Source organism: Plecotus auritus, assembly GCF_963455305.1.
Source record: "Plecotus auritus genome assembly, chromosome: 5".
NCBI lineage: Eukaryota > Metazoa > Chordata > Mammalia > Chiroptera > Vespertilionidae > Plecotus > Plecotus auritus.
Genome location: NC_137776.1, coordinates 15,177,051 through 15,203,248, shown reverse-complemented (window position 1 = coordinate 15,203,248; position 26,198 = coordinate 15,177,051).

The following is a 26,198-nucleotide window of genomic DNA, read 5'->3' as shown; positions in this document are numbered from 1 at the left end:
GTAAGAGGGTCCTATACCAAATGATGGTTGGTTTTCAAATAGGAAGAGAAGGACATCCCCAGGGGTCTGAAGAGCTTTGAAGGAAGATACAACAGAAAAGGCCTTATGGAGAAATAGAGCTGAGCAACATGCTGGGCCATGGACAAGGAGAGAGAGGACCATCAAGGGGCTCTCCAGCTCAGGGCAGTGCTGATTGACTTGAGGAATAGAGATATCAGGCCTTGACTTTCATTTTCCAACTCCCTTGTGGTCTTCTCAACACTTCAGTAGTGTCAGTGACCTGCAGGAGTTCTAATGTGGTGGGAATTATGCAATCAGTCAGTCCACACTGGGAAAGAAAATGCAGCATGTTGTCCAGCCTTCCCAGAATCCCCATCCTTCGAGGGGGAGAGCAGCACTGTATTAAAAACACAGATTTTGTTGCAGGTCCAATGAGGGGATCAGGAGCAAAACCATTAGAGAAGTTCAAGGTGGAGCAGAGACAGGAAATTAGGAGCCAGGCAACAGAGAGGACACAGCTGCAGGACCCAATGGAAGAGTGGACTGAGACTAAAGCCCTTTCTCCAAAAATGCTTGAGTTGGAGCTGCTAACTCAAATGCCTATGGGTACTAGCCACTAGCATAAGGGACTTAGTGTAAACTCAGTGCTAAGCTCCTTCTACTGTGACTAAACTTGACATCTGCTGTTACCTTGACTTTTAAAATATTGTGAGGATAAGTCAAACAGTGAAACACAGCACTTCCTTGGGCTTCATACTGCTGCAGGTGTCTAGGCTACGGCCACTGTACTGAAGATAACCCTCTAAAGGGGAAGTGCCATTCTGCTATGAGTGGGTTGGACTCATGCCTGTTCATGTTTTAAGGAATCCTGGGAACCATCACTGTCCACCCTCTTGAGAGGGGATTTACAACCACGGGCCTATGGGTCATATTCAAAGTAGCATCTCTACCAGCCCCACAGGGCACAGCTCAGCCTTTGGTCATTACAGAGATGAGTAGAAATCTATCCTATTTATTTAGCATTTTAGGCATTAACGGAAATGCACACTCAAGATCCTGCCAGTATTTCTTGGTTTGCCACCACCAAGGCTGACTCACCTGTCTTGGTCTGGGTTTTCCTGAAAGCAGAGTCTCAGTCAAGGACTGCGTGCAGAGAGTTATTTGGGATCCAATCCCAGTAAATAGCAAGGAGGAAAACCCAACACACAGGTGCATAATTGAGATCTCTGCTGTAGGTATACAGAAAGGGATGGGGCATTGGGCCACTGGCTCTTGTCTCTTGCTGTAGTTGGAGGTTGGAGGAAGAACATGATCTCCTCAATCTGCGTGTTCTCCATATGAAGTTCACACAGCTTCAGACAAGGCCCCAAGGATGAAGGGCAGAGAGCATGAGCTGTAGGAGCAAGCTTTAGGTGGGCATTGCCAATGTGAGCTGAGTTTAGGTAAAGAGGTGTGATAAAGGGCACCCACTGCTATTGCAAAAGATCAGGATCCATCATTCTTGGGGTGCATCCAGTTCTGGTCGCTGCTGACCTGACCTGGGCTTGGCTTCATGATCCCTCTTTTGCCCAATCCCTGCTACTCTATTACATTAGCCAAGGTCACTTTGTCTATACTGTGCTTTTCCTCCTTGGCTTTCATATGGTTCCCTCTCAAGGCTTTCCACACACTGATGTATGTGATGAGCCCAGCAAGTAGCTGCAACTCAGGGAACTGAGTTCCCTTCTTTGTTTTCTAATGCCCTCTCCTTTCCCTCTTTCTTTTCCTTATAAAATGTGGATGTCTCTCAGGTTTAAATCCTTCAGACTCATATCTTCTCTCTCTACTCCCCAGGTAATCATTTGGTCTCTAGTTTCAGCTCTCACCTCTATGTCACTATTTCTATCAGAATATCCCCATGGAGGATCTCTATTTCCAGCATTTTCTAACTCTGTTCATCCTTACCCATCTCAGAATCACCTGGCTATTTGATGCTAATTCAAGTTTGAGAACCTCCTCTCTTGTGTAGAATTCCCAGTGGTTTGTTGAACATGTCACCCTAGTGTCAATACACCTAAAGATGACATTGCTTTCTACTGCCACCCCATTCCTTCCTCACCCTTCCCAGTATCCTCCCTGCTCCCACAGGAAAACAAGGCACTGATTCTCTATTTCTGTTTCTGCTGCCGACGGGTGTCTATGTGTATTCAGAACTCTGGAGCCACATTTCATTTCTCAGCCCCTTTGGAAGGGACAGTACACATAGTATTCACAGGTCACAATGTGGGGTCAAACAAAGGTATGGCAAGACTGTACTGGAAGGACAGGTCAGGAGATGAAAGTCAAGTTCATTTGGGCTTCATCAGCACAACAGAAAGCCAAAGCTGAAAGGATCATTAGAGATTGGTTTATATGACCCCTCATGTTACCAATGAAGAAACTGAAGCCCAGAGAGATGAAGAGCATTGACAAAGGTCACTTGGCCAGTTGGAATGACAGGGCGCCCTGCCTTCCTTCCCAGAGCCCTTTCCACAATGATGCAACTAAACAAGGAGCCCGAGTCAGAGCAGAACACAGAGCTCAAACAATAAAGGAACATTATTTCATGTAAATGAAAAGTTTAGATGTGCATGGCCTCAGGAGACATTTGAACCAGGAGCTTAAGTATGTCAACAAGGACAGGTTGATGGAGTGCACTAATGAGTTTAACCTAGACCAGTGGTCGGCAAACTCATTAGTCAACAGAGCAGCAAACCACAGCTCGCGAGCCGCATGTGGCTCGCCAGCCACGGTTTGCTGACCACTGACCTAGACTACGTAACACACCCACCCCCCCACCCCCTCCCGCCGCCCCCGATCATGTGTGAGACACTAACGGACATAAGGGCTGTTAAAAGGAGGAATGAAGACATGGGCTACTTCAAAGGGCCAGTAAGAATCACTACAAAATCCAAAGGGGACAGAGGTACATGATTTAAAGTGGTACTGATGAAGGTCAGGGCCAGACCATGTTCATTTCAGTACAACCAGGATGGAGGTCTGGTTAGGGGGTTGAAGCTGAAGGGATTATGAAAGCCAGAGGGAGCTCTGGGACTTTTTGTTTGACATCTGGCCCTACATAACCAATCCCTGTGTCCTGTCTGTCCAGAGGCAGGGCTGCATTCTCGGCATGACCTGGGACTCCCACTGGAGAATCTAGGTGATTCTGCTGTTTCTACAGGGTGGAGAGTGGGAAGGAGGTGAGAGAGCTGCCCAGCCTTCCCTCTGGATAGCTCTCTTCCTCTGGGAGCTGGTCAGTGGGCAGGACCCTGTCCCTTGTCCCTCATAGTCGGTACGACTGAAATCTCTGCTTGTTCTTCACAGCACCTATCATCTATCACTTCTTCCTCTTCTCACCATGGCCAACCTTCAGCTCAGGTGTGAGTTGCCTGGCGCCTGGGCCACTGCCAGAATTTGCAAGCTGGTCTCCCAATCTAGCTTCTTACCTGCTCCAGTGCATCCTGTGCCCTGGGCCATGACACTCACCTCCAACGCCAGTTAAAATGTCATTCTGCCACTCAGAAGCCTACCATGAGCCACACTGTTCTTCGCACCAGGCCCAAGCCTCTAATCTGGACTCACATATCACCACCTCTGGGACCTCTTCCCTGTGATCATCGTTTCTGCCTATGAAACCCAATAGCACTGAGTGTCTGTCCCACTGAGTTGGAACCGCTCAGCTTTTCCTGCTTTTGGTCATTAATTAAGGTTTATGTGTCTGTGTCTCCTTTTCTGTTTCTGTGATCACCGAGGACAGAGATGTACATATCTAACTATTGCCCAATGTACAGTCTGTGCTTTGTACTTAGTAGATAAACAAATAGTATTCATTCATTGGGGTTAGACTCTTTGGCTTGGAATCTTGGTCAATTAAAATCTCTAGAAATGTAGGACTGAATTATGAGGTAGGAAGAAGATAAATGGGAGATTTTTTCCCTTCCCTTTCTTATGATAAATTTTCCTTGTCTGCTTGAATATATATCAGCATCAATATCTAACTTTGACTTAATTTGCCAGAAGATGAGCTTAAAACATACCAATGCACATTCCTAGAATTTCAATGGGCATAGGGATTGACATGCATGTCATGTCTCCAGTGTGCAGGCTCAGAGGAGGATTTCAAAACACAACACACGTACACACAAAGCATGCATTTAGGGCCAGAACAGGTTTAAGTGGGAGTTTTTGAAGCATTAGCAGATTTCACAGGAGTGCTCTTTGTTGACTCCTATCATGTAGCTGTTCTCTAGTTATAAGGCTGAAAGGCACTGCCTGAGAGGTCTCAGCGGCCCTGTCCTGGAGATGGGTAGGTGGTTGGGACTTTCCTGAGCAGGGATACATTTCAAATAGCACAAGCGTATGCCCCAGGAATTAGGAAAAGAGGCTCCTTAAAGGGACCTGTGGCTGGGACATTGGCAGTGAGACCAGCTGATGGGATCTCAGGTGCCCCGGAGGAGGAATGACACAAAGTGGAGAGTCAGGTAGAGACCTGCCACGTGGAGTTTTCCTGCAATAAGGGTTGATCAAGTGCAGAATCCCAGTTTATGTTCAAACCAAACGGAACCTCATTCTGTGACCAGAATAGACTGCTCAGATGTGGTGTTGATAAAGAGGCAGCCAGGCAGAGCCACCTTCATGCAAAGGGACAGGCTACTCAAGTGAGGGAGTCACTGGCAGGAACAGAGAAATAAGGGGCAAGGAGTCAATAGGCCCCGGAATGGTTATTGTTGCTGCCCTCTCTCCTTCACCAGTGGAACAGTTCACAAAAAAAATTATACTTCAGCCCTGGCCGGTTTGGCTCAGGGGTTAGAGCATCAGCCCACACACCAAAGGGTCATGCGTTCAATTCCCGAATTCCTAATCATGGGCCTGTACCTGGTTTGCAGGTTGATTCCTGGCCCTGGTCAGTCTCTCTCTCTCTCTCTCTCTCTCTCTCTCTCTCTCTCTCTCTCTCTCCCCTTCCACTCTCTCTAAAAATCAATGGAAAAAATACTAATATATCCTCAGGTGAAGATTAACAAAAAATCCTAATACTTGAAAAGGATAACTTCATTTCTGTTACTACTATCTGAAATGATGTGCAATTATTTGGTCTGACCTTGGTGGGTGGGGGAGTGGCCATGCCTGTGGGTGAGCAGACACAGCAGGGACGGGTCCTGAGTCCTCCTGTGTCAGGGGTGGTTCTATGTTTACCAGGATGTTTATGTAGACAGAACTAACACAAAAAAATTATAATTGTTGTCATGGGCTGAATTGTGTGTTCCCCAAATTCATATGTTGACGTCATAACCGCTGGGACCTCAGAATGTTACTACATTTGGAAACAGAGCCTTTAAGAGGGTGATTAACATAAAATGAGGTAATATGGGTGGGCCATAATGCAGTGTGACTGGTTTCCTTAGAAGAGGATATAACGACACAGACACCCAGAGGGAAGATCTTGTGTAGACACAGGGAAAAGGTGCCCATCTACAAGCCAGAGAGAGGCCTTAGAAGAAATCAAGCCTGCCAATATCTTCATCTAGAACTTCCAGCTTCTGAAACTGTGGAAAATTGTGTCTGTTGTTTAAGCCACCAGACTGTGGCAGCTTGAGCAGGCTAATCTAGGGTGAAGAAGGAGTGGAGGGAGATAGACTTCCAATGGCAAAGCCACTTCTGGGCAGCCCTGAGTTTTATGATGAACGACTAAAGGAAGGAATCCATTTCCCCATTCAGCACACACTTCTATCACAGACCCTAGGAGGTGGCACTCAGCCCTGGAAAAAGCCTTCCTTTCTCTGCCCCCAGTAGAGAAAGCGAGGCACGCCAGGCAGGCTTAATGACCTGTGGCTACCAGCTGCCATCCTCCTATCTCTGGGAGGCAAGGGTACATCTGGTGATCACTGATTACCAAACAGGTAACCATGATCACCGGAGTGAAATGACTCTGACCTCTTTCTATTTCCACCAGACCTACCCTTCCAGATCCAATGTTATCCTGAGCGTCAATTTCTCAGCTTGTGTATGGTCCTAATTCAAATTGTGAATGTTCAAAACAGACAAAACATTTAATGCCTTTTTATTGCTCCTCTGAGCAATGTGCAAGGTCCTGGTGGGCCTGGTGCATGCACGGAGTATGGACAAGCCGCTCGATCACTTAGCTGCTCTTACAAGCTGCTTTGCAAATGGCTCTGGCAGGTGGTGCAGTGAAGAGGGAGGGCCTGCAGTCTGTCCCTGGAGACTCTGCGAGTGTCTCCGGGTAAAGTGCCATCTCGAAGGCTTGAGAAGCCCAAGCTCCCCATACCCCCCTTCTTCAGCTTAGTTCTCTCTCCTGACTCACGTCTGCTGCCTCATTTGAGTTACTGTGCAAACGTTTAGCCAAGAAGCCATACCAGGCCTCGCTTATTTACGACAGCCCCGGGAGCTTATGGCCAGGCTCCCGGGCAGCATTCCACGCTGAGTCTTCTGGTCAAATAAGGACAAAGTGGACCACGCCTTCCATTCTTGGCAGGGAAGCACGTGCCTTAGAATGCTGTGTGCTGGGCGAAACAGCCTCCCCCATGCAAGGCCCATTCCCTCCTGGCTCCCAGGGACTCCGAAGTTGTAGAGCTGTGGATTAGAAGAAAGATGCGCAGAATATTGTGCAGGGAGGGGCTGAGGGTGCTGGAGGAGAAGAGGGTGCCTTGTTTGTTCCCCTTTCCTGGCTTCCTGCAGGAAGCTGATAGTGCATTCTTGTACTTCGAAGGCAAATGTGATTTTGGCTTTGAGTATGTCCTGTTTGTTAGGAGAGAGCCTTTGAGAAAAAGCCTGCTGCTCCAAGTGGGGCATGGAACAGCTAAGACACACGTGTGTGTGCGTGCACACAGATGCACCTCTCCTCCCCCCCAAAAGAACCAAAGGAACAGAGGTGGAACTGCCATTCTGGAGGAATGACCACAGAAGAAATCAACCACAGAAGGGGGACCTGGAAATAAGGTGCGTGGCAGGGTTTCTCACCTAGAAAGACTGAAGGTGTGCTCACAACCAACCAGAAAAATTTAACTTGCTCTCTGTAGCCCCCCTTCATCGCCTTGTGGGGGACAGAAAACCTCCCCACTCTGAGTCCCTGCCCAGGAGTTTATAATCCACTGAGGGGGTGGTTATGATTAAACATAAAACAGCTCGCTCAGCCAGAATGGCTCAGTGGTTGAGTGTCCACCTATGAACCAGGAGGTCTTGGTTGGATTCCCAGTCAGGGCACATGCCTGGGTTGCGGGCTTGATCCCCAGTGTGGGGCATGCAGGAGGCAGCCAATCAATGATTCTCTGTCATCATTAATGTTTCTATCTCTCTCTCTCGCCCTCCCCTCCTCTCTGAAATCGATTTCAGAGAGGAAGGGAGGGGGAGAGAGAGAGATAGAAACATTATATATATATACAAAAAACAGCTTTTTGACAATTTAAGACCAGTGAGCACTGTGGGTGAGGTTTGATGACCAGATGAGTCTGACCCTTCCACAAGTACTGATGCTGTGCTGTTATTCCATTTGCTTAATAAATGACAAGCCTAATATCTAAGCAGATAGACCTAGGGACAGAGTGTCTGGTGGAAAAGTATCAGCTGGGACTATGCCATCTGCCGGTCCTTGCACAGAATGGAGCCTGCCTGTGGAATGGGCCTAATGCTACCAACTCCGTACTTTCTAGGCAGACAGGAGGGAAAGCAAACAAAGTACCGGGCCTAAGGATGCTGGGACACTGGAAGTGCTTTACAGGCATCTGAAGACGAGAGGGTAAACGACCGGCCATTTCCCCCCTTGTACATTAGCGCTTGGTAAATATTTGGATGATCATCATGGGGAGGGTTTTTAAAGGAATCCTGCTGGGGTGTGGGGGTGGAGAACGGTTCTTTATAAGATAAATATTTATAGCCAAAATAAAAAAGCACAAGGAAGAGGAAATAAACCCTGGGCTTCCCACAAATATTTTCCTATCTCTTGGCCCTATCTTTTTGGAGGCATTTCTTTTGGTCCCACCCCCAGCCCTCTACTTGGGACTCCTGCCTCATCTCCAGGACAATCCTTCCTTCACCTCTCCATTCACAGTGTCCCCAGGAGTCCAGGAGCCCCTTTCCCACTGGCTGGCAGGTGAAAGGGCCTGCTGACGGGAGCTGCTTCTCCATTCTCTCATCGGCTTCCGTCCCAGCGTTTCCAAGAGGCTCACACACACATACTCCACAGCTTGCTCACTAGGGCCGGCTCTGCCTCACTCCACTCCCCATCGTCTTCTCTGTCTCCCTCTCCCCTCCGGGCCACACAGGCTTTATCTAGAGATCAGGCTTCAGGAACACAGGGGACGTGGCCTCATCAGGGACCACAGGGAGGCCACAGGACTTGCACGGAGCCCAGATCCTGGCAGGCAGTGTAGGGGCCATGTGAATTGTCACAGGTACATCCAGGGTATGTTTGTGAAGGATGAGGTAGGAAAAGGAGGACAAAAAGAGGAAGGGGGACAGCTCAGGACTCCACTTCTTCATTGTTCATTTCCAAACGAGATGGCAAAGCCCTGTCCAGTCCACTGGGGCTGTGTCTGGCATGAGTCAGCAACCAGTGCAATTTACTGCCAGTTGATTAAATTAGCATTTGTTATAAGCCAGAGAGGGAGGGCGGGCCTGGGCAAGGATAGATGGAGAATGAAGAAAATCTTCATGCCTTTTGAATTATTTATGGCCAGGAACTTTACATGCTAAAACCTGAGCAGACTTGGTAGAGGGAGCCTGAGAAGGATTCTCTCTTCCCTTAAAGCCACAGAGCACATGGTCTGGGTCCCCTGGGAGGACCAGGAGAGTGCTAACAATGACACACTACAGCGGAGAAAGTGGAACTATGAATTTTATCGTGACCTTGAAAACAGAAATGCTGCACAGAATCCTGCGTCCACGAGGCACAGGGCGACTTGGCTTTCTCAGTAACCTTTTGAGCGATGGACGTGAACGTCTGAACGCATTCCACTTTGATTTTGCCGAGTGCGAACACAGGATGACTGTCAGATCAGTGGACAAAGGATGGGTCTCTTCGATCTTCCCCTCTGGCTCCCAGCCAGATGGGAGAGAAACAAAGACTCTGCCTTCCTTCCCCCTCGCCTGTCCCTCCTCCCTCCTCCTGCCTTAACCACTTCGAGCCAATTCTTTGGATAGAGTCTGCTGTCTGTTGCTACATTTGGGGAAATCATGTCTAATTGTTTTAAGGCATAAAAAAGAAAGGAGGTCTCAGGAAGAGGCCTCCTTTTGGGAGATGTGTGCTGCAGAGGAGAGGGAAAGCGGGCAGGGTGAGGGGACGGAGGTGCAGGAGCCGCTGTGTAAGACCCAGGTAGCAGGGTGGCCTGCGAGCACCTTTTGTTCTTGGCTCTTCTGGCTGCTGGGAGCAGCAGGACACACACGTGCCAGCCCGAGGGAGCTGCCTCTGTTCATTGTCAAGATCTGAGGCTTCTATCTGGGAGCCCCACTATCGAGGCAAACTGTTGGGGGGTCCTCCTATAGACTCAGCCTGCCTCCAAAATAGCTTCAGGAGAGGTATGGCTTCTTCTTTTCACCCAAAGGGTTGCTGGTGGACCGCATTGTAATTCAGGGTTTTCACTGAACGAAAGCATCCAGGGCCTGCGACTCCACCCCAGAGAGGCAGGAAGAAGGGATAAGGGAGGAGTGGCCGAATGGGAGGGACGGAGACAAAAGCAGCGTGGCAGATGCGGGGACTCCAGTCAGACAAAGAACTGGGACATGTGCTCTGGCAGACAAGCCAGGAACGCAGTCATTTCCTTGCCTTATCAGTGCTAGTTTAATGTACCCGTCACAGAAATACATAACAAAAATAAACCGAATCCAAGGCTGACTTTTTGCTGAGAATTGAGTCATTTCTTCCCCTGGTTAGTGTAAGTCCTACATTTTCATCTGTGCATAAGCGAAACAAAGCAGGTGGTTCCACTGCGGTCCCGGTAGATGTGAAATGAGTAAGTGACGAACACCCAACATGTGTAATGGGAACCAGAAGGGAGCAGAGTGTGGAACTCCAGCATGGGGTGTCCCCTCCACCCCATCCCAGCACCAAAGGGGACCCATGCACCCCAGGCCGAAGAGGAAGGGCTTGGGTCTCACAGCCCCGCTTCCAGTGGTGCCCACTTCTCTCTCAGCTACACCAAAAAGTAAATTGAGGTCAGCTTCGTAATTTAGGCAAAACCTCCCTTGAATTACTGAGATATTTCAGGCAAATGCAGATTTAAAACAAAAAAATAAATAAATAAATGGCAGAATTTGAGTTTGGGAACTCATTAAAAAGCAGTGAGACTTCCTGTATTGCATCAATTAGAAACAATTTAGAGGGAGGAGAGGTTGCTTTTTTTCTTTTAAAGAAATTATCTGGAAAATTACCCAGGCCTTTGCTTCCTCTTTTCAGATGCAATCTGGACAGGCAATGTTAAATACAATAACCTCATTAGGATGGGCTTAGATGGAAAAAAAAAAAAACACACAAAAAAAACGAGAAGAAACCAAGAAGCCCAAACTCTGCCCTCAAGCTCGTCCCCAAGAAGCCTGGCCTCTGATCAGTCAGTTCATCTCAGTCATTAGTGTCTCCCCACTCCCCTGAAATGGAGCCAATCCCCTTTGCCACTTGCCTACTTTATAGGAATGCTCTAAAAATTAATATTCGCTGTGAGACCAGGAGAGCCTCAGCAGAATAATCCCATCTCCATACAAAGCATTATCAGTTTGTGTTGCCTGCCATTCTTGAGTTGGCATTGATATATTGTTCAGAATTTTTCTAAAACTCTCCTTTCTTTTTCGACTCCCGTGACCGATAATGATGGGAAATAGTGTACTGGAATAAATCCAAGAAAGGAATATTTTTGCTTGTCCATCAACCCAGTGTTTAAAGTGACTACGATCATTTTAAGTGGTTCAATGAATACATAAGCTATGGACTATTGAGAAAGCATCAGTCGCTGCCAATCTTATCCTGCCTTGCCCTGGTTTGCTCAGTGTTTACGTTGGTATGGAGAGAAGGATGGAGCTGAGGAGCTATGTGATTTTACTCACTAAATGTACCCTTACCCTTTCGTCCCTAATACTCCACTGTGATTCTGGCTCTTCCTCTCTCTTGCCTGAGGTCTAAAGCAGCCTTGGAACTGGTCCTCTTTTTTTTTTTTTCCTTGTTGATTTCAGAAAGAGGAAGGAGGAGAGAGGTATAGAAACATCAATGATCAGAGAGAATCATTGATCAGCTGCCTCCTGCACGCCCCCCCTACTGGGGACCGAGCCCACAACTTAGGCATGTGCCCTGACTGGGAATCAAACTGTGACCTCCTGGTTCATGGGTTGTACTGAGCCACACTGGAAGGCTTCTAGGCTCCGTTGACACCTTAGCTGCTGTGTCTCCTGCATCCGCTCCCGCCATTCCCTGTCTCTAAGATCCTTGTTCAGCAACAGCAGATTGTATGCTATTTCCCAACGTGGACATGCTGCTGTTTACCTCTGATTCTTTGCTCTTGCTGTCCTCTCTGCCAGGAGTATCTCTAAGCCAGCAAACAAAGCAAAGAACACACAAGGGGCACTCATAGCTCCTTAGTCAGCCTCCAGGACTCAGATCATGTGGCACAGACCTTGTCCCCTTTTCTCCCCTTCTTGCCTTCTTCTGGATGTGCTTGCCTTCTCAATTCCCCTCCCTCAGCTGTCCTTACCCTGGGCAAGGCTATAGCATGAAGCTGATATGTAAGGTTATATGGATCTTGATATGTTTGTCTATTCACTGGACAGTGAGCTCTTTGACAAGGCGGGATGTGGGGTGGGGGTCCTGTTTCGTTGTTGTTGTTTTCTTGTTATCTTGAGCAATACCTGGCTCAAGGAGAGGTCTGATAAGTGGCTAAATACACACTTTTTAAGTGGCTTCCCTGTGTAAGGCACTGTACTAGGTGTTCAGAGAAAGTCTGATAAGTATATCAATGTATACTTAAGTGAATTGTTTATTTTCCTTGGAATGGATGATCCAGAGTTATGCAAATAATTAGCAAGTTGGAGGGGACCCTATGTCAACAGTGGGCCATCTGGCTGTATGAAGTAATAGCAGGTTGCTTCTCTTCACTGCCACCACACTGGGGCCTGGGGCTTGCTTGTGGCTGTGGCCTTGGGTATAGAGACCTCCCCCATCTCTGGAGTTCTCTGCCTTGCATTCTGTTGCCATGGCAACAGCCCACTTTCATTCTGGACTTCCTACATGGGAGAGGGGAACCTTTCCTACCATGGCAAAAACAATGAGGGTTATTTAAAACATACATTGACAAGGTTAATCATCAACACGTTATAGCAGTTCCACGAATTCTGGTTTAGTGGTAGGATAGTTTGTTGGGTGTTTCTGGCAGTACTGGAAAATGGATTACCAGGATATGAGATTTGGTGTATTCTTGTTTAAATGTCTATCTATGTGCCTATTGTGATTCTATTTTTGATGTGCAAAATATTTTTGTTCTCTAAGTGTATGGAAAACCTGTTTTCAGTCAGTCTTGTGTATCAAAGAAGAGAGCAAAATTTCTAGAAGGAAGGCTGAGTGATCTTGAAGGTATGGGAGGCTGGGAAAAACAAGATACTAACACCTGTCCAGCACTGTAACGAATCTGTTAAGAGATTATGTGGAAACACACTAATGTATCATTTGGAATAGAGTCAGCGTTTAAAAAAAATATTGCTAGCAGACTTGATTTTTAAACACCTTTCTATATTCAGGTGAGCACATGCGGACATATACTGCAGAGTGTCGTTCATTATTCATTGACTGCAGGGGCCTGATAGAGAGATTCCACGTGCTCGAAGGGAGATGTCTTAGCGTGGCTCTGCCAGCCCAGCCTTCTTGGAGCTGAGCATCTCTTTCCTTTGCTCCCAGAGAACTCGGGATTCCCTTTCTAGCTCCATCATGAGCTTACCTGAGTTCCTCTTGTCTATTTACTCAGACAGCTTCTCTCCTCTGGTTTCCAGCGTTTACCCCCAACACAGACGGAGGACTCTGGCTTATTGAAGAGGCAGGTCTCTGCAGAGGTGCAGCATGGATTGCCATGGTTCTCTGTTGCTTCCTCCTGAGCCTGGGTTCCTCTTTGATCAGATGTGCCTTGCCATCAGCCCATTTGTCTTTTCTTGAAGGAGCCAGACAAAATTCTCGTTTATTCACTCATGATGAGCTATCATCAACGCATAGAGACAGGTGCATGAGTATCATTACACCTAGGGCACCACACACTCGGGCACAGGCCAGAGATTTGATTGGCAGGCTTATCTGTGACAAAATTGATTGGTAGACAGTTTTTCCGACGAAAATGAAGATGATACTCTTTTTACTATGCATCATTCTTAGTGGTTGCCCTAGGCCTGGCCCTGCATGAGCCACCATATTTATTTCCTCATGACTCCACACATAGCCACAGGTGATTGGATTTGAAAGGGTGGGTGCAGAAGCACCTAATGGGCGGTTGGATTTTGTCCATTGGATTCTATACTCAGAAATCCCAGTGGGAGAGTGAGCAATGTGAGGTTGGAATAGCCACAATGGGCCATGTCCAGGCTGCAGATGTAAGGGAGCAGAAACTATGAGTACGTAAAAACTGTTGGGTGGAGAAAGGCAACACAGAGCATAGAAAAAGAATAAGCTAGTCAGTAGCCCAAAGAGAACAATGTAGACACACAAAAGAGGGGGAACAGAAATGCTGAGAGAGACAGAGAGAGGTAGAGGAAGAAAAGTGGAAAGAAAAGAGTGGAAAGAGAGGGAGAGAAGAAGAGCGAGGAGGAGGTAGGGAGAGAGGCAGTAGGAAGGAGGGAGAAAGGAAGACTCTCTAGTTTGCTTCCATTCCATTCAGGTTCCCATGGGGTGGCATAGACTAGTACTCAGAGGAACTTGGCTTAGAGCCAGCCCATCTTGGTTCAAATCCTGGCTCATCACTTACTAGCTTTGTAACCTTGGGCAAGGCACGTAATATCTTTTCATTTCCTCATCTATAAAATGGGCATAAGTGCAGTAGGGCCATTGTGAGGAACAAATGAGTTTACCCATGTAAAGCACTGATCAGGGTGCCTGGCACACTATGTACCAGTAAGTGTGATCTGCTTTTGTTACCAAGTTCTCCACCTCAACTGAATGTTTCTCATACTGCCTCACGTGGATCCTAACAGCAGTCAACCCCCACCCCCGAACTGAGTTGAACACACTTGTGGCTATCTGCTTCCTATGATCAACACCAGCTGAACTGTTAACACCTTAAGGGTACTTTCCAAATTTTGAATGTTAATAAAAAGTTATACTTTTTTTTTGAATTTTATAAATTTAGGATAAAAAGAGAAACAAAGTGTGTGCCTTATGGGGACTGAGTGAAAGAGGAGTTTTTTGATGTGTGTCCATGGTCACAGCGAGCAGCTCTAATTGGGGCAAAGGGTGGAGGAGCTGCACCCTCCTTTCTCCAGGCTGACTTCTGGAGTTGAATGCCACATGGGCAATGCTTTCCTTTATGGAAGGCTTTCCTTGCTGCTTCTGTACTGAATAAACACACTCAGTTTTTGCTTCCCTCCATCATACAGTCTCATGTATTCCCTGAAGCTTTCAGCCTTCTCTCCTTTACTTCTTGCAAACGTGGGATTCTTAACAACAGCACCCCACTAGCAGACAGCACTCACCTTGTGTGATTCTTGTTCCAAGTGCTTTTACAAGTGCTGGCAGCAAAGCTCCACTTTCAGACACTGAGAACCAAGCCCATGGAAGTGTCCCACAGTGGCTAACACTGTCCCAGAAATCCTTTCTGTCTTTTGCACACGGGGAAAGGCGATCCCATCTATGAGTGAGAATTGAAGACCTGTGGTGCCCTTCTCGCATGCAGACCGTATTAACCAGACATTCATTGTCTCAGAGTTCCAGGGACCAGAAGTCAGAACTCAAGGAGTTGTTCTTTCTGAGGGCTGTGGGGCTGTGAAGGGGAACCTGAGCCAGGCCTCTTTCCCAGCCTCTGGGGGTTTGCTGCTAATCTTTGGTGCTCCTTTCTTCCTCTTCATCACCCTGATCTCTGCCTTCATTCTCGCCTGAGGTTCTCCCTGTGTGTGTGTCTCTGTGTCTTCTTTTTGTAAGGACAACAGTTATGTTGGGATCCACCTTAATGGCCTCATATTAACTTATTTCTGTAAAGATCCAGTATTCAAATTAGGTCAACTTTCTGAGGTACTGAGGTTTAGGACTCCAACATAACTTATTTTGTTGACTCAATTCAATCCATAAAACTGCTATATTTGAGTGAACACTGAAATGGCTTTTGAGGTTGACAGGTTGGTGGTTGGGCTTAATGTTGGTTTGTTGGTGTGTTGTTAATGGGGTATTTGTGAAGCAAGACCAGTGATTATAAAAACGGTGAATCATATTGTCGTTACCTCATACCCTTAACATTCTTTACTTTTTAAATTTCATACGTTTCCTGGTTTTCTTATACTGGCCTTTCTTCTTTAGAATCTTCTGCTTAACCTCTAAGTTTGGCCCAGGACCTGCACTTTGACCCGTCTTCTCTATCTGTATCCTCTCCTTTGGGAATGTCATCCAATTCCATGGCTTTAAATATCATCATTAGCCTACTATCTCTCAAATTCGTATTTTTATATCTTCAGCTTTTATCTCTGCACTGAAATCCATGCTCATATATTCAATTATATATTGCCTTCTAGTCATATTCAGTGGGATATTTTTAAATTGACTTTTTAAGAGAGAGATAGAGAAATGTAAGAAAGAAACATTGATCAGTTGCCTCCTGCATGTGCCCCAACCAGAGATCAAACCTGTACCCAGGTATGTGCCCTGACCAGGAATTGAACCCACCACTTTTTGGTGTATGGGATGACACTCCAACTAGTTAAGCCACACCAACCAGAGCTCACTTGGATTTTTAATAGACATCTCAAAATTTTAATGTCCAAAACTGAAATCTTGTTTTTTTCCCGTAAGTATGTTCCTTCCCTCGTTTTTTTCATCAGTAAATGATACTCAGATGCTTGGTCTAATCCTAGGAATTCTTGATCCCATGCCTTCCCTCATGCTTTTAATGCAGCTGCAAGCCCTGAAGACTCTTTACTCTAAGATCTCTCTGGCATCTGTATACCTCTCACTACCCCTGTGGCCCCCATGATGGTCCAGGCCACCAGCGACTGTCACCTGGATGACCACAATAGCCCTCTAACTGGTCTCCCTCTTTTATTGTTAACCAAGAACTATCCTTTCTGATGGTGTTCAGAGTCATATGGGTCAGATCTTATTCCCCATGCTGTGATAAATTCTCCATAGCTCCTCACTGCATGGAGAAGAAAACACAAGATATTTGCTCTGCCTAATGGTCTACAATGGTCAGGCCTCTGCCCATCACTCTCCCACCCTTATGTAAAGCCTCCAAGTCCATTCCTGCCTTAGGGCTCTCACGAGCCATTCCCTCTTTCCAGAAAGCTCTTCTTTTGGAAGTTCAGTTGGCTTAACTCTTTCTTGTCACTGAGGTTTCAGCTCAAACTTTACTTCCCCAGAGAGGACCTCTCTCACAACCCAACATAAAGCAGACAACCCTCCCCTCATTTCATATCTTTCTGATTAGCTCTACTCCTATAATCCTAGCACTTACCACTTATTCATATGGCTAGGTGGCTGGAAACCAGTCAAGAATGCCTAGGCAAGCTCCAGTGCTCAAAATGTGTGAACATTCCCCTCCCCTTTTCTGGTCCCCCAAACCCATCAACTCCATGCACATTTATCCCTCTTAGGCCTGCGAAGGAATGAAGACTTGATGTGTTACTATGTAAAGATCACTAACGCTCTTTCCTATTAGACTCTAATGACCCAACATCCTTTTGTTGGTTGTAGTTAAGTTTTGGGAGAGCACGATTTAATCCATGATATATTGTATTCTTGGTGATAATGAGCTATAAAGAAAGGGGTCCTATTGGAATTTATTTCAATAAAGTTCAAATTACTGTGCAGAAATACTAGGAATAATCTCATGAATAAAAGAAATAAAAAGGGAATTTATGGGATCTTTACATTCCCCAAGGAAATAATTCAAGTACCCAAAGAAGAAACTAAACTTAGGTAATCAAAAAAATCAAGGTGTTTGAAGAAGGGCTGTTGTTTTACAAGATCTGAAATAACCACTTGGAATGCAATAAAAAGTGGGAAGGGTGCCAGCTTACAGAGAACCAGTATCATGAACCAATACAACCATTTACAGATAAAATTATGCAAGTCAAAATAAACTAGGCAACTCAATTTGCAAAGGACATAAAAGACAATAGGAAAAGATCCTTTACATACCCAGCAGAAAAGCACCAGGGGAAGCTCTTCCTCTGGATTAGATGTGGAGATGCCAGGATAGATAACACCAAAGACACATTTTCAGGATAGGTTGTGCTAACAGTGGAACTGTAGGCCAGGTTCCCCAGGACATAGACTCTGCAGTGGAGATTTGCATGGAGGTGATGGGTGGGGATGGGGGTAGGGAGGTATTCTCTGAGGAAAAACTCCTATTGGTGTGTGGGGGAGGAGAGGGGATTGAGGGAAGCAGGCTGTGGGGGGCAGGAAGAAGTTGAACTGTAATGTCATAGCTGTAACAGAGGCCTCATTGGGCTGCACCTGGAGCTCTAGAGCTGGGATGGTTCTTCAGAGATATCCCAAATTGAGGCAAAAGGTGGGGTCCTTGTACCCTTATATGGATCAATTAATTAAATGTGTGCTGACCTCAGGTAGAGGGTCTATCTTAGAGCAAGGCAGCTTCCTTCAGCAATTGCTGGGGGGTAGGGGGGGGGCGGGACTCAGCTGTAAGCCATGGACAGCTAGCACTTTTGGCAATTGGGAGAATGAATAGCTTAGTCTTGAAAGGATGGGGGTGTCTAGGGAGAATACCCAGTGTCTTGTCTACTAGAACCAGTACTGAGGGCTTGAAAAGGAAGATGGTAGAATGTCGCTTAACATATTTTTAAAGCATGTTTTCTAAATGTGATGCTCTGTTGACCATCCATCTACTTTTCCATGGGCCACTGCAATGACCTTACTATAGTTCTCTCACTTCCACGTCTGGTCCCCTTCAGACTACAGGCGGAACATTCTGTAAACATAAATTTAGTCATGTCATCCCTCTGTTTAATACCCTTCAATGATTTCCCATCTTACATATTATAAAATCCAAACTCTTTGACATGCTCTTTAAGTGACCATATATATCTTATTTATTGTGCAAGGCAGGGCACTTTTTTAATTTTTAAAAATTGATTTTAGAGAGAGGAAGGGAGGGAGGAGAGAGAGAGAGAGAGAGAGAGAGAGGGAGAGAGAGAGAGAGAGAGAGAGAGAATGAATCATGGATTGGTTGCCTCCCGAATGTAACCCAACTGAGGAATCAAAACCGCACCCTGGGTATGTGCTCTGACTGGGAATCGTACTGGCCACCTTCTGGTGTATAGGACGATGCTCCAAACAACTGAGTCACACCAGCCAGGGAAAACCAGGACACTTTTGAGAGTGAAAGGAGGCCCTACTGGTAATTAAACAGGGGCAAAGTTCTAAGCCAGGACTGTTCTTGGCAAACTGGGATGTATGTTTGCCCCACCTGTAAGGCTCCTGATAATACAATCACCCTTCACCCTCATTTCACCTTCTTCCCCATATCCACTCCCATTTGCTCTTACCCCTTAACCTGTGCATTCATCACTTCCTCTCTCCTACTTTTTAAGGCTGTGCCTCCCCCTTTTATTCTTCGCAGCCTAATATTTACTATTCAGAGAAGCCTTCCCATTTATTCTTCCTCATAGAACCTGTTTATTTATCCATAGTCATAACTACAATCTCAAATTACAATCACTAGATTTTAATCTTCGTAAGGACATGAATCTGCTCTGTCTTGCACAACAATGTATACCAACCCAGTGGTTAGCCTGATGCTAGTCCATACATGTTTGGTACTCAATAAATACAAACAAGTGAATGAATGGTGAGCTCAGGAAATTATTTTGAAACAAATATTGTTTGTGTGTGTGTGTGTGTGTGTGTGTGTGTGTGTGTGTGTGTAGTCAATGAAATGCCCAAAGACCACTGGGAATTGTCAGTGTGGTTGCTGACCATGGAAATGTGGACACAGAGGAACTCAAAACATTAAACAATCAATTTGCAAACACCTAGAGGATCACAGACTTCAGGATAATAACCAGCAGTTTAGTGATGAGGAGATATTGTCAGAGCAATCTAATTTCCTTTTAAGACAGAGGGACCTTCAGCAAAAGCATTTATTAAGTGTCTGCACACGCCAGGAGAAGCCTGTCAGAGGTGGGGGACTTCTATTTCGCCTTGAAGCATCAGATTTAATATGCGTCTTGACTTCAGCTAAAATCTGATTTTGCTTTTGTGATAATTTCCTTTCACAGGCCAAGCAAATATGAGTTCCTTACTGTAAAAGGTGGTAGCAGAATAATTACAGAGTTAAGCTCAGAAGAATTATTAAAGCCTTTAGAAATTAAACAACAACACACCTAATGATTAAAGGTGAAGTTATTTTTTAATATATTTTTATTGATTTCAGAGAGGAAGGGAGAGGGAGAGAGAAATAGAAGCATCAATGATGAGAGAGAATCATTGATCAGCTGCTTCCTACACACCCCACACTGGGGATGGAGCCTGCAATCTGGGCATGTGCCTGACTGGGAATCGAACCGTGACCTGGTTCATAGGTCAACACTCAACCACTGAGCCATGCTGGCTGGGCAAAGGTGACATTATTTTAAAGGTGAGAAAGGGTGACCTCTGCTCAGGTCACATGAGGTTACCTTTTTAGTGCTCTGCTTCCTAATACCTGACTGTCCTGAAAAACAGAATTGCACTGAAATTGGAAGGTGCCAATTGTTCTGGGTTCATCTGGAATGGTAGCCGAATCCCCTCCTTTGAGAGAGGGTCCAAATGAACTACTGGGCATACAAACTTTGCTACTGATTCACACATAAGCATCAAGGTCAGAATGGCAGGCTAAAAGCAATGCCCTCTTAGGGGTCAAAGAGTCACACAGACATTCCCAGATGTCAGTTCCAGGTATTGCAACCTTGACTTTTAGACACAGACAACATTTCAGGTCAAGCTGACCAGACTCATCCTAGCCTCCAGCCATACAGACCTTACGTATGTGTGAACTGAATACAAATCAGCTGAAAAATTCCACAGTAAATACTTAGAAAATCTTAAGGGTAAGACCCTCGAACACAGTTAAGGGTATGACTTGTCCCAGCTATGGCGATGGGCAGGCCACCAGGAAAATCCTAACAGCCAATGAGAAGTTCACATCAGAGAGGTCAGCAACAGTGACCTGGCCTCAGCAGTAGCATCCTACCCTATAAAGACTAAAGAGCAAGACTGGACCCCAATCCCAATTCCCAGTCTGGGGAATGTTGAAAAAATGCCTCTACATCTGTCCAGGGGGTTAAGGTGGTGGCAGCCGGTTACCAGGAGAAGCACCGATGATAGGAGGTCAAATGGGACTTAATGTTCCTCATCTACTCAATGTTTGTGAGAATTTTTTTGTGGGTAGGTACTATGCTTAGGTGCTAAGATGCAACATGACAAGACAGGCGCCATCTTTGTTTTCATGAAGCTTATAGTATCCAGAGGATCCATATTGACTAACCTGATGGACCATTTATATTTCAGAGCCTTTGGAGAGTCATAGAGTTTGGAGAATAACTGAACCTATGAGAACAGGGATTAAGAAGGGCCCAGGCAGTTGGTATTGAGTAACTCCAGCTATCTTGTGACAGAAACCGGCAGGGACACAGAGCCCAACAAGAAATTTTACAATCCCTTTTATGTTCTAGAATTTATTATTGCCCCAAAGGAAACAAAAGGCATTTAAATATTTGCCAAATTCAGTGGTTGCAGAAAGGTTATTATTCTCCATATCCGTCAGGAGCTTTCAACATGATTGACCACAACCTCCTTGCCCATTCTACCCTCTGCTTTTGGTGATTCTGCATATACCTCCTCATTTGCCCCTTTCTTTACTGGCTGTTCCTTCTCAGACTCCTTTGCTGGTTCCTTCTCAGCTGCTCAACCCATAAATTAGGGTGTCCTAGGTCTCTGTCCTCTCTTCTAATCTCTGTCCTCAGGTGACCTCATGCAGTCCAAGTCTTATATCATATTCATGCTAGTGACCCCCCAACCTACTGCTCCAGTGCTGACTCCTCCCCAGGACTCCAGGCTAGATGGCCCTCCACACACCTGGCGTCAGCTTGTCCTAAGAGAGTTCTGAGATTTCAGTTGTGCCCTGCCCTCAAGCCTTCTCCTCCCCTAGTCTCTTCCATTTCAGTTCATCCAGTCACTAAACAAAGATGTGGGTGTTTCCCTTGCTTCCTCTCTCTCTGTTATTATCTTCCACATTCAATTCATCCCAAACCCCGTCCCTTCTTCCCCTAAAACATACTTCCTTAATCTCCATTACTGTAACTCTGGCCCAGGCTAAATTATTGCTGGAGCTTCTTAACTGATTCCCTCCTTCCACTCTTGCCCCTTAATAACCACTCTGAGCCCATCAGCCAGAGGATTCATTTAAACATTAATCAGATAGTTACTCTCTTGTTTTAAAAAAGCGATGATAGCTTGCTTAGTGCATTTAGCATTAAATCCAAATCTTTTCTTGGCTTGAAAGCACCACATGCTCTGTCCCTTGCACCCTCCTCTACCCAAACACCCCTCCCCCTTTCCAACTTGCTCAAGGCATGAAGTTTCTTTCTGTTGTGGAGACACCCCATATTGCAGCCTCAGGGCTTCTGCATTTATTCCTTGCTCTGCTTAGAGTGCTATTCCTTCAGTGTTCACATGACCCCCTCTACACTGACATTCAGATCTCAGTCTAAATGTTTCTTCACTGAGGCTCCCCTGGCCATAACCCTAAAGAAAACACACAGTTACCCTTTATCATATACCCTTTAAATGGCCTGTACATTGCTTACTGCTAGATGATCTTTTTATTATTTGCTTACTCACGTATGTATCTGTGGTTTGGCTTCACCCATTGGAATGCAAACTCCAAGAGAGCAGAGACATGGCATCGCCAGGGCCTGGAATGGTGTCTGTCCTATGGCAGGAGTTCCAGTGATATCTGTGGACTAAATGAGTATGTGAATGTTCAAAGGGTAGTGTTACACACCCTCTCATGCATGCGCCCTTTCTCTTGAATGAGTAGGTATATCAGTTGGCTATTGCTGTGAAACAAGTTGCTCCAAAATTTAGTGATGTAAAACAACAAGCATTCATTATTGCTCACAAGTCTACAGTCCATCTGGGCAGTTCTGCTGATTTGGGCCAGGTCTGTTGATCTTGGTTTGGCTCATTCAAGTATCTGTGGTCAGCTGGCAGGTTGGCCGGGGCTGCTTGGTCCAGGAGGGCCTCACTCAGAAGTCTGAAGGTTGTTTGGCTGTCAGCAAGGATGGCAGTGGGACTGGGCCATGTGGCTCCTTTGTCCCAGCAGTTACAGCTTGTCATATGGTGATCATGGGGTCCAAGAAAAAGAGCAGAAGTGCTCAATGCCTCTTGAGGCTGAGGCTTGGACGTGGCACACCATGGCTTCCATCATATTCTGTTGGTTGAAGTGAGTCACAAAGCCAGGCCAGATTTACAGGGTAAGGAAATTAGCTCCACTTATTGATGGGAGGAGATGCCAGGTCTCCTTGCAAAGGTGTGACTACAGGGAAAGGGAAAGGATTGAGGGCATTTTGCAATCTATCTTCCACATTCAGGACAACAATAAAAGTGGTCACTGTTCACTGCCACATTCCCCTTTCCAGACGAGGGCATAGAGCAGGCGTGAGGCCCAGAAGTGCCTTTCCTTCAGTCCACAGGCACAGAGTTGGTCACGAAATCCAGCATGGCCATGGTTGCCCAGCCGTGGTGACTGGGACGAGCAGGAATTGACCTCCCGGTACACTGCTGTCTGCACAATGGTGCAAACTCACCTGAGGCCAATGGAAGTCATAGCACCCCAGTTCTTCCCAAGTCTCCTGCCCTCTTGTGGGAACAGCACCTCATGCCATGCTGCACTCAGGGCAGAGCCTGATGAGGCACCATCGCCCCTAGAACCCACCTGAGAAGGCAGCAGCATCAGGGCTCCTTTTAGTGCCAGACTGCTTCCAACTTGCAGACATCTGATGACAAACAATGTGAAATCCAAGTATTTGTTTTGTTTAAAACCAACCAAACAAAAAAACCTCAAATGACTCAGAATGCAAAGGCCTGACACAGGCATCTTACGAAAATTTCTTAAAAAGCGAGGAAAATTATTTGTTCAGCCTTGTCCATGCCTTCCAACCATAGGGGTATGTCTGCACCTGAAAAATTCAAGACAAAAGCAAAAAGAGAAAGCATTTGTTTCAACAGATAAGTTCTTACATTTTTCCCAAAATGCACATGTTGTCCTGAGTATTTAACAGTTACAACATAGACAATCTGCAGCTTGTCATGGCATCTGAGAATTTAGAAGCAACTCCGGGGGGTTAACAACTTGTCCAGGCCCCTCACTTAATGGGAAAGAGCTCCCCTGTGCTAGCGCCCTGTCCAGTTCTTCTCTCAGCTTCCCAGTTGCCGGTTCAAGTTGAGGTCCTTTGTCCACACTCAGATGCATATGACTTGTGTTTGATTTGAGTGTGTTGATTTTAGGCAGGTGAGAGTAGCTGTAGTGATTCAACTTGACAAATACTTAGATCAGCTGAATGTCCGTGGGAATCACTGGAACTGAATGTTTCCTTTCCTCAACCATTGCACTCAGCAACTGATCTCCCCAGCATAACATATTCAAACTCTTTCTAAATTTCATCTATTAAAGAAATAGTTCTAGCCCCTTAGTGACATGATATCTCTACTAGGAGCCTTGTTCCTCCTCATACCCTGAGCCAAATCGGCTCTGAAACAGATTAAAATGACTCAGAAGTAAGACTCGGGTCTCTGTGCCTACTTCCTTGTGTAGTCAATAAGCCTTGCCGGCCCTCTTATAAACCAGCACAGAAAGAAAGAAGAATCAATGACTCCATTCCACTGTATCTGAAACTTCTTGCGACCCACAGACACATTCCTGAATGCAGCGGTTCTGGGTGGGGAACTCCACTGGGGCAGAGTTGGATCCCACTAGGCTGTCTGGGACATGTGGGTGAAGCAGGAGAGTCTTAATTTTCTCAAAGCCTCTCGTTCATGAGTCACAGCTCTTCACCCCAAGCAGCTGGGGTGAAGACTTGACCGCAGAAGGAAACAAACTGTAAGCATGGAGGGCCATGGAGGAAACTGGAGGCATGTCTGGGTGATTAGAAACAGGAAAAACATCACTATGGTAAGGGTGGCAGTGTAGGCTGGTGTCCAGAGTTCATGGGGTGATGCGAGCAATGACTTCGACCTGCTGTAACATTGTTATTTTTAATACTGTGATGCAATAATACTGGTACATATTAGAACCCATAAGTATTTGGATCTAGTTTCTAAGAAAGCCTAACTTCTTTTTATGTAATAACTCCTATGTAAGGAATAAGATGAATTAAGTTATATGGAAAAATGAACTTCAACAAAAGAAGATTAATAAATTTTATATTCTTAGCCAACTAATGCTTCCAAACATCTTCTCTTTGAAACAGAATCTCCTTGCGTATCTGCCTTGTTCTCCACTAACCCTTCTCCACTTTATCTCCAGCAGCTAGAATAGGGCTTATTACATATTAGTTGCTCAATATATACAGGGTGTCCCAAAAAATGTATATACATTTCAATAGCTGATATCTGTTAAATGGAAATTAAATGTATTTAATAAACACTGCCTTTATAATTAATCCAAGTGGGTGTATATGTATTTTTGGGGACACCCTGTATTTGTGAAATCAATGAATGTTGAGTTTTAGGAGTTGAAGGGGTGATTAACAAGTTGGAAATGAAGTTTGAAATAGAAGCTATGATATAGCCCAACATCCTCAACCTCTGAAGTAATAATTGGCACATAAGTTTGGTCTCATCATGTAACCACTGTTGGCCTCAGTTCCTTTGTCTATAAGTGAATGGGACACAATCTAGAACAGCAATTTTAAACTGGTGTGCTGCAAGAATTTTTAAAACATGCAATACTTGACTATTTAGTCAGGGGCACTGACCTCTTTTCCTTTAGATTGTCAAATACAAAAATAATATAACAACAGCCAACAAACACAATAACTGTCTAGTGTGAATGAATCAAAATTAACTTATTTTGCCCAGCCATGTGCCTCAGAGGTTGCGCATTGACCCAGGAACCAAGGGGTCACCAGTTCAATTCCCAGTCAGGGCACATGTCTGGGTTGCTGGCTCAATCCCCAGTAGGAGGTGTGCGGAAGGCAACCAATTGATGATGTTCCTCTTTCATCAATGTTTCCATCTCTCTATCCCTCCCCTTTCCTTTCTCTCTTTAAAAAAAAAAAAATCAATAAAAACATATTTTAAAAAAATTATACCTATTTTTTTTATCAGATTGGCAAAAAATAGAACATTTTTTTAGGTGTGCCACAGATTAGTTTATGTGTGCCATGAGATGACAAAAGGTTGAAAATCGCTAATCTAGAAGATCTTTCTACTTAAAAAATTGTCTGTTTGCTTTCCGTCATGAGGTTCGGGTGATGCTATTGGAAATGTCTCCATTTGGTTTTGATTTTGAATTTGTTGCCTTTCTTCCCATGAGCCCTTTGCTCACAGCCTCAGAGAACCAAACAATGTATGGCATTAGTCAACAAAGTCTTGCTTAGGAGACTTAACCTTCTCATCCACATTTTCACAGTTTATGCTTATGTTTTCTTAGTCTGTATTGTTATTGGTTACAAACACTTAATGCAAGGATTGTTCCTTTGGTTCCTGCATTCTTGCTTTTGTATTCATGGTGACTTGTTGAATAATGAAAATCAGCTGAACAGCTACAGATTCAGTGGCCTGAGAATCAGAGTCTGCATGGCTTGAAAGGAAAGATATAATCACAGTCCCATCTCTACCCTACTGTCCTCTGAACCCTCTGGGTAAGTTACCTGACATTTGCTTGGCACAGTCTAGGTATTCAATAGATGTTCATGCTTTCCTTTTTGTCAAGAAGGGGGAGCTATCTTTAGATGCTGAAGTCTGATTCTACTTAATAAGCTGGGATATTGCATCTGAGCAATCT